The 12482-nt window shown below is 44.6% G+C and overlaps 1 protein-coding gene across 1 annotated transcript in view; it reads left to right on the top strand.

The window, feature by feature from the left end:
- Positions 1–1587: 1587 nt before the first annotated feature.
- Positions 1588–12482, top strand: part of LOC126471585 (dromyosuppressin) — a 54032-nt gene continuing 43137 nt past the window's right edge. Inside the window, exon 1 of the mRNA XM_050099821.1 lies at positions 1588–1642. The gene's annotated coding sequence lies outside the window, so the exon portion shown is untranslated. The remainder of the gene's footprint in view (positions 1643–12482) is intronic.

Raw genomic sequence — 12482 nt, 5'->3', positions numbered from 1 at the left:
CCTCCCCATCGCACCCCCCCTCAGATTTAGTTATAAGTTGGCACAGTGGATAGCCCTTGAAAAACTGAACACAGATCAATCGAGAAAACAGGAAGAAGTTGTGTGGAACTATGAAAAAAATAAGCAAAATATACAAACTGAGTAGTCCATGCTCAAGATAGGCAACATCAAGGACAGTGTCAGCTCAGGAGCGCCGTGGTCCCGTGGTTAGCGTGAGCAGTTGCGGAGCGAGAAGTCCGTGGTTCAAGTCTTCCTTCGAGAGAAAAATTTATTTTCGCAAAGTTATGATCTGTGCGTTCATTCATTGACGTCTCTGTTCACTGTAATAAGTTTAGTGTTTGTGTTTTGCGACCGCACCGCAAAACCGTGCGATTAGTAGACGAAAGGACGTGCCTCTCCAATTGCAACCGAAAACATTTGATCTCAGGGTCATAGGTCAACCGGTTCCGCCACAGGAAAACACGTCTGATATATTCTATATGACACTGGTGACGGCATGTACGTCACATGACAGGAATATGTTGTCGACCCACCTAACTTGTACACTTGGCGAATGGGTAAAGATATTCTTCTACCCTGCCCAATTTAGGTTTTCTTGTGGATGTGATAATCACTCCCAAAAAAGTGATGAAAACATAAGAGTTTGTCACATAAACTGAAAATAAAAAATTAAACTTTTCTCTCGAGTGAAGACTTGAAGCAAGGACCTCTCGCTCCGCAGCTGCTCACGCTAAGCACGGAACTACGGCGCTCCTGTGCTCACGCTATCCTAGTTGTTACCTATCTTGCGCATGGACTACTCAGTTTGTATGTTTTTCTTATTTTTTCATAGTTCCACACAACTTCTTCCTGTTTTCTCGATTGACTTGTGTTCAGTTTTTCAAGGTCTATCCACTGTGCCAACTTATAACTAAATCTGATTGGGGTGCAATGGGAAGGTTCCCTTGTCAGAACAATTCTATTACACCTAGTTACCACATCATATTTATTACACACTGTTGCCCAGATTCCGCTCCGAAGAGTCACGTAGCTCCGGAGACGTAGAAATCAGAAACAGACAAGCGTTAGTCCCATCTACATCTACATCTACATACATACTCCGCAATCCACCATACGGTGCGTGGCGATTAAAGCTCTACAGGTAAATCTCAGCGAACGTAAGTAGCCAGTTATTTGATGTGGTTCTGCGGACGCTAAAATAACGTTATCACACTGGGAGATTTTTGGAACAATTACTACCGTCGGATAGCGAGTGTCGTGACGGGAGACATCCAGAAATCGTGTTATACGGTCAAAAACTACCCTGAGTGTAACGCAGAACACGAACATCCAGTCAACGGCTGCGTCACTCGGTCAGCCACGTGCTTCCAAGGCGGATCGGCTCGTGCCACTGCTCGTGTACGTGATTCGGCACCCTCGTGCGACATGCGGAGGCGTATCGATGGAGATGACGGTATTTAAAGCGGCCGGGGCGGCGGTGGTGAGCGGGGGTGGCGGTCCAGCGGCAGCGGCAGCGGAGTGGGGGTGGGCGGGGCGAGCCCGCGGCGCCTATAAGAGGCGCGCCGCGCCGCCGACGCTCACACCGACGCCGACGCCGACGCCGACGCCAACTCCATTCCTCTCGCTGCTTCTCTACTCGCAGGTGAGCAGCCTCTGGCCCGCCGCTCCTTGCCACTAGGCACCTGGACCTCCCGACACAGTTTCCTTACTCACCCTAAGACGAATACAATTACTGGTATTCTGTTCAGTCCTTTCCTTTTTATTTGAAACACCACTACGTGTTTCACTGGTAATGTCAATAGCTTCAGGTTGAATGCGATATTTATATATAGCTGAATTTATTTGTAAGGTACTTGTGTGTCGGCTATTTGGCAGATAGCGCTGTGGCAGGTATATTACGTGTCTTGCATGAATATCTGGACGAGTATGATTGTTGTAAGCTGTCATATCGAACTGTATATGTTTGACACCACATACTTTCCAGTGCTTCAACAATTATGTGTAAATACTGTAACACTGGAAAGTCTGTAGTGACAAACACGTGGAGTTCGCTATGGCAGCATACATATTCGCCCAGATACTCGTGCAAGACGACACATAAGCTCCCCGTCACAGCGCTGTGCCAGATAGACGACGCATCTGTATGTCACGAAAAAAATTCAAACATATAAAAATACCGTAATCCACCTGAAAATGACGGCATAACCATCGAAAAGCGCAGTGGTGTTTAAAGTAAAAATAAAAGTCACTCCATCAATATACTAATAATTTCACCTACACAGACGCAGCCCTTGACGAGCAGTCCATCATGGACTTACATACATTTTCGTGCAAATTTAAAAACATTACGACTAATATTAGTGACAACTGACTCATAACATTTTTCCAAAGAAATTCTGAAAAAATTTTAATCGTGGCAGTATTCCCGTGTTTTTAACTTTTTTCTGCCTCTCAGTTACGTTAGCATGATCTAGAACACAGTAACTTCCATTTAATTTGCCAGCCACAAAACATGAATAAAAGAGATCCTTTCTGTCACGGCCTTTTCAAATATTCTGTTTTGGAGAACCTTCAGCTCTCATGTACATTTAACAAATCCCTTTTTCGGTTTTATACGCAACTGAAAATCCATTCTGACGTATCGAATTCTGGTTCTTGAACATATTTTCAAGGTCTTGATTGTCGGAAGTGTTCTTCTCATTTCATTTCGATCTTAAGAATTTTTTCTTCGCAGTGCGAAGATCTCTACCGGCACGAAACACTTTCCTAGGCAACACGACTGCATCTAGCAATCCAGACCATTCGACACAAAATTTCAACACATACACTTCGATAACTTACGTCGGAAGCTTAAAATACTATGACTAATATTTACGATACTTTTCTGACAAGTAACATATCACCAATCGTGGCAGTATTCATGATTTTTAAAATTTCGATTTCTACCTTTCATTTAGAACTCTTCTTACTTTAGTACGTCGTAAAGCACAGTTAGCGTACGAGCTAGAAAAATTAATGGAAGAGATACTTTCTGGCATGTCCTTGTCAAATATTCTGTTTTGGGGAACCCTTTGCGCTTCTTAACTGTCTAACAGTTTTATTTTTCTGTTCCATATACAACAGAATTTCCCTTGTTGAACTGTCGAATTCTCCATCTTGCACATATTTTTATAGTATAAATTGTTGGAAACATTTATTTCATTTTGGTTTGATGTTGAGAATTTGTTCATTGTAGTGAGAATATCCCTCTTTCTCGATAACGAATTTTTTTATCAAATGTTCACGATTTTTAAATGTATGTAGAATATACCTTAAATGTTAGATAATTTCTGAACGTATTAAGAAGTTTTGAATAGAATATTGCAAAAATAGATAGTGTTTAAAATGTTCATTTTAATTTCAAATTGTACATTTCAGTTCGCTCTTTGGATAATTTTCATGTAAAGTACTTACTAGGTGCTCTTCGCATGCTATATTGTATTCAGCAGCTTCCCGCGAGGTACTTCTGTGCCTCTTGTAGCCGGCGCTGTACAAGGGCGAGGCGACAAGCCCCTGTAGTCACTACTGCGTATCGACGCCGCCATAAGACAACACATAGCACCACAGAGGCGTAGGACAGACAGATTAAAATCCCTCCTGTAAATACACCAGAACTCTAGCCAGCGACCATTCAGCTAAAGGAAACCCAGAGAACCTAGTCAGCCTGCCAGAACTTTTTTAAATTTCTTCGATAGTTAAGATCGCAGAAACTCAGAAACACGCGCGCCATCTAAGACTTTAACGTAACACTTCAGCAAAAATTCACCCGTTGAATATAATGTAAAATGTTCCTTCTACGATTTTCTGTTAAATAATTTCGCAATAAAGTAACGTAAAATCAGTTTCAAAAAGTCTATATGATGTTCGCCAGTAGCATTATGTTTCATTTCTGAAGTATCGGCAGGCTTTACTAGCAATCTGGACTATAAGTACTAAATCCGTATTTGAACTAGGATAAATTCTTTTTTGGTTCTTCCTGAATAGGTAAGTTCGAATGGGATGGAACAAGAACACTTTTTTTTATTCCTCCTCCAATAGCTCTGACACGCAACATATCTGTAGATGACATCTTTACGTTGTTGTTCCACCTCAATCCTATGCTGCTATATAAGGTACGTTTGAAGTTCCTTAATGAATTATTAATTTGATTATTCTTAACGTTTCTTCACGTCATGGGGCAGGGATCTGCAAACAACTGTCAGCCTGAAACGCTGGTGGTTGACGGAAATCGATATCGCGATTTGTGGGTCCATACAGTTGCCCGGACATAGTGACAGCGTTCTTCGCTACTTCTCCTAATATCAATAGGTAACAACAATATTTTAGAAAATTATGTCATTCGTGTTAATCGAACATTATAAAATGAATTAAACTCAAGCGTACTTCGAGGTGCATTGAACAATGAAACCTAACACTCGTCAATAATATTTATTATAACAACTCGATTTCTTTTCAATGGGAAATTTGTATTCGACTGTCCAAATAGTCAGACTTCGATCAATCTACCGTCTAGGAGTCCGCAAAAATCTTTGAAAAGAGTCCGACAATCTTGTCGGCTTTCTACCACTGTCTGTCATATGATATAAGCAAATGCAGACACAGCTACCAAATGATACAGATAAATGCAATTTTCTAAATTAAAACAAACATATATTCAATACTCAGAGTCTGTTCTAAACTGCTGGTGACTGGAACATTGGCAAGATGGTCAATCTCGTGCATCCATCGTACAGAAACAAATGCTCAAGTCCGATTGTAATTGTTCATAGCACCTCTAGCTGCATCACGTTTAAAGCTTTTCAAACAGATTTGGCCAATGCGCCACTTAATGCTCACGTCCTGTGTACAAGCACCTGAGCAACCCCTATCTCTCTCCCCGGAAACAATGGCCGTTCTAACTTGCTAACCACATTCCAAGAAAGCACCTAAAACAAGGCTTAGAGGCTGTAATGTCACAACACCCATGCTCGTGTAATACCGCAGCCTGCTAGGAGATGGCATTTGAGAAGGGAAAACCTAGTCCTCTCTCTCTCATCCCATATGTTGTCAACAGGCATTTCCTGAGGCGTCAGAATTACAACTCTCAGTATGTCACTACATTTCGAGATGTTTTGCATCTCACTATGAGATATCTGAAAGAACAGAATGGCGAAGCAGTGACTAAGATACTGGATTAATACTCGGGAACAGAAAGGTTCGGACCCAGTCCTAGCGCAACATACGTTTGCCTTTTCATGCTTTCTCCGTCGATGCGAAAATCGGTTCTAACATTCCAACCTTCTAAACACCAGGTAGAATTCACTCACTAGCAAGAAATTTTCCTTCTGTAATAATAATTGCCTTAACATAAATATTTCTGCAGGAACATGTATTGAAAGTGGTTGATAATTTGACGTATACATAGAAAACATTATTCGCACTAGGTAACTGCAACAAAATCATTTTGCACTTTTATAAGAAATATCTTACAGCAAACAAAACCGTAGAGTACCGATGGATCAAAATGAAGTTAAATAAAATGTAATAGTCACATTATTATAGGCGCGGTGTGTTACTTGCCACCAGAAACATGTTTCGGTCGGCGAAGTAATTGACTCTATACTGGTTGCTAGAAGGTTCGTAGTTGGTATCCGCCGTATTTGTCACTGTTGAGGTGCTTCATGATTTTACTGGTCAGTCGAGATAAAATTACGCTTACATTCTGTGCAAGGATACCTGATTCGAGACTTCTCTGAAAACTCTGCGAAATTAGAAAACGTATTCTCAGACCTCTAAGACGATCGAGGCGATTTCCAAGTCGGAGTATTTTAGCACTGAAGTACAGTGTGTTTTACTATTACTTTTATCGGAAGCAATGTTTCTTCTTGTTGTAGATTTCACTCATTGTCTTTCTCTATCATATCTCGTTTCTTGCACAACAGTAAATACAATCAATACGTCGATGGAACGAGTTCGAACGAAATACATTCTAGACCCAGTCTGTAACTAAAAGCTGAGTTCTTTTGGCACTGCAACATTCCGAATCACGAAAGATCAGCGAGTTTAATGCACGCGCATGACCTTCCCTGACTTCGTCAAAAACTTTCATTCTGTTATTTTCATGGTTATGTCAAATCGACGAGCTACCGACTGGTTTATCATGTTTCCAACTTGTGATAGAGCATTCTAAATGTCTCCGTCTCTTTTAGTACAAGATGAATTTTGGGAAATTGTCGCGTTTCTTAGCTGCCTTGCATACAATTGAGAGTCGGTTTATAATGGCAGACAGTATTTTCAGTTTATAACAATTTAGTTTTCTGCCCTTGAAAAAGCTGGAATGTGTCTAGAGCAAGAACTAGTGGCTGAAGATTAAATATAAAATTTTAGGGTCACTTTTCACTTGGGAATGTTAGGATACTGAGCAGCTGTCCGCGTACCGCTTATTCAGGTATAGCGAAGATAAGGTTTAATTAATTACACAACAAATAGAGGTGAATAAGCAATAGTTTTCCCCCGTAGTCCTTCAGTGAATGGAAAGTAAAACGAGTGAATTTGACAGCAGGGACAATGTCCTCTGGTAAGGGACTGATACTTGTAGATTTGCAACTTGAAACGAAACGTAACAACAGTAGGGCAAACTGCTGCGACCTACCAGATGAGGTAGTGCGGAACATCTTCTGTAAACTGAAGCCTGCAGGAGTTGGGATGATCTGATAAAGGGTTCATGGACAGCTCACTCCAACTGATGTCATTTCTTGAAGGGTGCAATCGACAGATAAGACACCTGCCTCGTAGATGAGGCTCTAAAACAGAACACTTCAACATTGAATCCGTTATAGTTGTCGCCAAATATTTGCAGCTAACATAAATTACTGGAACCGTAACTGAGAGGGCGCGTCGTAGGGTTCTCGTTCATTCTGATTTACTCTAGATGTTACGCAAATACGTAAGTTGTTGCTACCAGATACTATGTTAGTCCTTTCACAAAGCAAACTTCTGATTTCAACGACATCGATTTCTACAGCATACTTTAAGTCTTGTCGTCTGTCATAAAGTACGCTTGAGAAATAGCATTAGTTGCGGGTCAAGGAAATTGTTATCTTTAAAAAGTATTCCAAGCAGAAATGCGTTGAATTTCTTCCTTGAAGAAGAGAAAATTCTACTCAAGGAGCAGTGCTATTTCAGAACATATTGCGGACTGAAATATGTATATTTTTCTTCCCAGAGAGATTCCGTAGACTACAAGCGGTTTTACTAGGTTTTTGTAATCTACCACGCATTTCTTCATTGTCGACTGTTAGAGTAAATATATACATCTGTGCTGTTCTTTGATATACACACTATCTGACTAAAACACCCCCACGTGCGCATGAAGTTGCAGCAAGGTAGGAAGGAAAATTAAAATTTACCGTCACGTCGACCACAAGGTCGTTAGAGATGGAGCCCAAACTCGTATAGGAGGAGAATGGGGAAGGAAATTAGCTTCGCACTTTTCAAAGCAGTCATTCATGAATTTGCGTTTTGCAGCTTCTGGAAACGGTGGAAAAACTGAATCTGGATATCTGGGTGAGGATTTGAACTCTGCTATAGACACGTACGAGTCCAGTTTCATAAACCGTCGCGACATGGGCCGACTTTGCTAACGTAGACATGGCGTTCAATGAGTTTTGTGACGTCACTTCGTGCTATTTCACGTTGAGGTGCCATTTCGTCACGTGAAACACAAAATAAGCCGGCCGGTGTGGCCGTGCGGTTCTAAGCGCGTCAGTTTGGAACCGCGTGACCGCTACGGTCGCATGTTCGAATCCTGCCTCGGGCATGGATGTGTGTGATGTCCTTAGGTTAGTTAGATTTAAGTAGTTCTAAGTTCTAGGGGACTGATGACCTCAGTAGTTAAGTCCCATAGTGTTCAGAGCCATTTGAACCATTTGAACCACAAAATAAGTTCTGTTATATTTCGGTAACGTGTCACGTAAAGTAGAACCAACAGGAAGCAAGAACGCTACCTATGTCACGAACAGGAAGCATGATGCCCGCAGAAAGCAAGACACCATATTGTATTTGTCGTCTTCAGTATAAGCCTATATTCGGTTCTTTTCGGTAACGTGTCACGTAAAGTAGAACCAACAGGAAGCAAGAACGCTACCTATGTCACGAACAGGAAGCATGATGCCCGCAGAAAGCAAGGCACCATATTGTATTTGTCGTCTTCAGTATAAGCCTATATTCGGTTCCTTATATGTTATACCCTACGAATATATGCTGTTCTAAGCACCAACATATTGAATATCTCTGGAACGAATCATTATTGGTACGATTTGTTGTAATAAAATGTCGGGGAACGTCATATTGATGTTAAAGAATTTTCTTATTTAGTTGGTTATTTTCGCATTATAACTCGCATGTTATAAAAATAACCCGTTTTAAGGCTAGAGCACATTGAAAAGTCGCGAAAAACGTGTCGTTCTTGTTAGGATTTGTTCTTGTTAGGATTTGTTATAATTAAATGTCAGATAATAATATTTTGGCGAATAAAGTCTCTAGAACAATGTTATAAAATAGAAAATTCCAAGAAAGCTACAGCATAGTGAGTAGAAGCGTAATGTACAGAATGCGCTGTACGTCTGTAGAGGGATCAACGCCAGTTATATCTATTTTTTTTTTTCATTTTCGCGTTTTCTAAAAGATGGAACTTTTTTACAAAATTAGTATAAATAATTTCTGTAATACTTGATGTATGTAAATACAGTGTAAGCGCGCTCTCTGTTAGGAGTGAGATTGTTCGATTTCGTAAATTTTTGTAGGCTGATGTCTTTATTGACTGAACATGTAGCTTTCCTTTTTGTCTTATTACATGTTCACTGATATTGCAGTTATTAATTACATAGTTCATAGACAGCACAACATGGTTAACATATGAACAAGGGAGAAAATGTGCGCTTCAATGGAACTAATGTAGGAATTTTACGCTTGTCGTTTTCGTAGACAAATTGTATTTTTTGCGAGCCAAAAAAAGCCAGCATCTGCCACTGGAGAGCGCTAAGAGCGCAAAATCACTTTAACCAGATCGTCCCACGTGCCGACGGCGCTGTGTCTCGTGAAGCTGGATCTCTCGTTTGTATGTACATCAACGTTAACTGCCTCGTCGTCTGTGCCGATGGCTTTAATCAGTGAGCCACCATCAGCCTCCATGCAGTCAAAATTTCCTCACAGGTCCATTTCAACGAGAAGACTGTTGTTGGATCATTTATTAAATTTATACCATTCACTTCTATCACAAGCTAATTCCCCATTCGTTCGATACCAGTTCTGCACGAAATAGAAAGCAATTTATCATATACAGGGGTTTTCTGTGTTGGTATTTGTGATCTAGTATGAAGAATGTGTTGCAAGCTAAATTACACTCCTGGAAATGGAAAAAAGAACACATTGACACCGGTGTGTCAAACCCACCATACTTGCTCCGGACACTGCGAGAGGGCTGTACAAGCAATGATCACACGCACGGCACAACGGACACACCAGGAACCGCGGTGTTGGCCGTCGAATGGCGCTAGCTGCGCAGCATTTGTGCACCGCCGCCGTCAGTGTCAGCCAGTTTGCCGTGGCATACGGAGCTCCATCGCAGTCTTTAACACTGGTAGCATGCCGCGACAGCGTGGACGTGAACCGTATGTGCAGTTGACGGACTTTGAGCGAGGGCGTATAGTGGGCATGCGGGAGGCCGGGTGGACGTACCGCCGAATTGCTCAACACGTGGGGCGTGAGGTCTCCACAGTACATCGATGTTGTCGCCAGTGGTCGGCGGAAGGTGCACGTGCGCGTCGACCTGGGACCGGACCGCAGCGACGCACAGATGCACGCCAAGACCGTAGGATCCTACGCAGTGCCGTAGGGGACCGCACCGCCACTTCCCAGCAAATTAGGGACACTGTTGCTCCTGGGGTATCGGCGAGGACCATTCGCAACCGTCTCCATGAAGCTGGGCTACGGTCCCGCACACCGTTAGGCCGTCTTCCGCTCACGCCCCAACATCGTGCAGCCCGCCTCCAGTGGTGTCGCGACAGGCGTGAATGGAGGGACGAATGGAGACGTGTCGTCTTCAGCGATGAGAGTCGCTTCTGCCTTGGTGCCAATGATGGTCGTATGCGTGTTTGGCGCCGTGCAGGTGAGCGCCACAATCAGGACTGCATACGACCGAGGCACACAGGGCCAACACCCGGCATCATGGTGTGGGGAGCGATCTCCTACACTGGCCATACACCACTGGTGATCGTCGAGGGGACACTGAATAGTGCACGGTACATCCAAACCGTCATCAAACCCATCGTTCTACCATTCCTAGACCGGCAAGGGAACTTGCTGTTCCAACAGGACAATGCACGTCCGCATGTATCCCGTGCCACCCAACGTGCTCTAGAAGGTGTAAGTCAACTACCCTGGCCAGCAAGATCTCCGGATCTGTCCCCCATTGAGCATGTTTGGGACTGGATGAAGCGTCGTCTCACGCGGTCTGCACGTCCAGCACGAACGCTGGTCCAACTGAGGCGCCAGGTGGAAATGGCATGGCAAGCCGTTCCACAGGACTACATCCAGCATCTCTACGATCGTCTCCATGGGAGAATAGCAGCCTGCATTGCTGCGAAAGGTGGATATACACTGTACTAGTGCCGACATTGTGCATGCTCTGTTGCCTGTGTCTATGTGCCTGTGGTTCTGTCAGTGTGATCATGTGATGTATCTGACCCCAGGAATGTGTCAATAAAGTTTCCCCTTCCTGGGACAATGAATTCACGGTGTTCTTATTTCAATTTCCAGGAGTGTATTTAAATATTCAATTAGGTTTAAAGTTCTGAGCAGACCACAACGCTTTAGGTACGTAACTGATTATCCCATACTGTGAAATACGAATGAATGATCTTTCATTTTTATGCCTTACTACCAATTTACAAACAGGTCCCCGGCTTTACACATCACATACGTCGTCACACTATCCGCGAAACGTCAGTACTTACGTGTTGTCCAGTAGCAAGATACTGGAGATCTTTCCAAGAAGTACAGGTCACCGATGTGCTTGCCTAACATTTAAAATGCATTGAAGGTGTTGTGGTTGGCAGGAGAGCCAACACCGTGTTACTAGAGGAAGCCGAAAGGCACGCGTTTTAGCTCACGCAGGCTGGCGTGAGGTCTGGAATAGGACAAGAATTAGAATTTAGAAAAAACGGACGTAGCTGGTGGAATAGTTAACTTTAATCCATTAATGGTGAACGTCGCTCTTGACGGTACATGATTCAAAATATCAATAGTAACTGGTAATGGCGCCTTGCTAGGTCGTAGCAAATGACGTAGCTGAAGGCTATGCTAACTAGCGTCTCGGCAAATGAGAGCGTATTTTGTCAGTGAACCATCGCTAGCAAAGTCGGTTGTACAATTAGGGCGAGTGCTAGGAAGTCTCTCTAGAACTGCCGTGTGGCGGCGCTCGGTCTGCAATCACTGATAATGGCGACACGCGGGTCCGACGTATACTAACGGACCGCGGCCGATTTAAAGGCTACCACCTAGCAAGTGTGGTGTCTGGCGGTGACACCACATTCCTCCCCCGCAAATCGGCGTACGGTTGTGGCATAAGGCTTCCGCCCGCCGTTGGGATGACCCCATGTTGACGTATGCGACGAGGTGGGGAGCCTAACAACAGGCGAGGCTGTGCCACCCGCACCCTGCCATTCGGACCGCGGGGAGCTAGGAAACGCCTGAAAACCTACTCCAGGGTGCACGCCAACATGCGGTGTATGCGCCCGCAGAAAGACAGGAGGGGCCAAAGGGTCGACCTCCACCGGGCCGGGGCTCCCGACGGGCGGAGACGACATATGGTGCGCAGCGGGCAAGAGTTCCATGTCGGAGGACAACTGGTCACGGGAAGCGATCGGCGGCGCGTGACCCAGGGAGGCGCCCGGCGGTTGCAGCGACGCGTCCACTGCGGGCGTCGCCGGCGGGAGAACAGGCGACGGCGGCGGCGGCGGCGGCGGTGCGTCGCCATGGGGCAAAATGGAAGGCAGCGTCGGTAACACCTGGGACCGAGGCGAGCCAATAGATGGGTCCCCACGGCGCTGACCGGACGGCACCGTCGCTGAAAGCAGACGGGGAGCGGCAGATCCCGTGCGACGACAGAGGCGCAGCTGATTGGGATGCCGACGCACCTCACCAGAGGCCCCCAAAACCAGATACACAGCGCGGCCGAGGCAGCGAAGAATGCGCCCTTCGAGCCAACGCCGTAAACCTCGATAGTGGCGGTAGTAGACAACGTTGCCTGGGGCAAAAGCAGGTGTCTGCCGCTGCACAGGAACCTGATGCGGCGGATGTAGCAAAGACATCAAGGTTCGATGAGGGCGACCGTGGAGCAACTCAGCCGGCGAGCGACCATCTCTGGGCTGAGAGCGATATGAGGACAAAAAGAGCAATAACGC

Source organism: Schistocerca serialis, chromosome 3 (genome assembly GCF_023864345.2).
Source record: "Schistocerca serialis cubense isolate TAMUIC-IGC-003099 chromosome 3, iqSchSeri2.2, whole genome shotgun sequence".
In the NCBI taxonomy this organism is placed as follows: Eukaryota; Metazoa; Arthropoda; class Insecta; order Orthoptera; family Acrididae; genus Schistocerca; species Schistocerca serialis.
Note: the sequence above shows the minus strand (reverse complement) of the source record. Positions and strands in the feature narration are given on the sequence as shown.